Here is a 491-nt window from a genome sequence, read left to right as displayed (position 1 = left end):
TCTTGGCTAGAGACACCCTCTCCTAACTTTCACTGCTACCTAACAAAAAAAAACCCCAAAAACGGGATTATCCGATTATGAACATGTAATCCCGGTCTTTATGGGCGATACAAGAAATATTTCATGGGTCACAAAACGACTTTGTTATTTTTAAACACTTATGTAATAAAAATAACAAACGACGTCATCATACGCTTCAAGTTATCGACCCTAATCTCGAGTACTTTTTGTTTTGTTTCACATACAACGTTTTTGAAGTTACTACACACAACCACAAACGCAATGAACTTGCCGAAAATTAGTTAATGTAATAGTTCAAGCAAGAAGGTAAAAGTGAAGCTAAATTCAACGTTGAAAAAAGAGTGCAACAGTCGAAACTAATTTACACTTCTTAATAAACAGGGTGAGTGCCTTTAACGTTTTCTTATACCACTATGAGCACACCACATGTTTTACGACTGGCATTAAAACCGTTATTATCAGGAGGGGGG

This window comes from Gigantopelta aegis, chromosome 9 (genome assembly GCF_016097555.1).
Source record: "Gigantopelta aegis isolate Gae_Host chromosome 9, Gae_host_genome, whole genome shotgun sequence".
Taxonomy (NCBI): domain Eukaryota; kingdom Metazoa; phylum Mollusca; class Gastropoda; order Neomphalida; family Peltospiridae; genus Gigantopelta; species Gigantopelta aegis.
Note: the sequence above shows the minus strand (reverse complement) of the source record.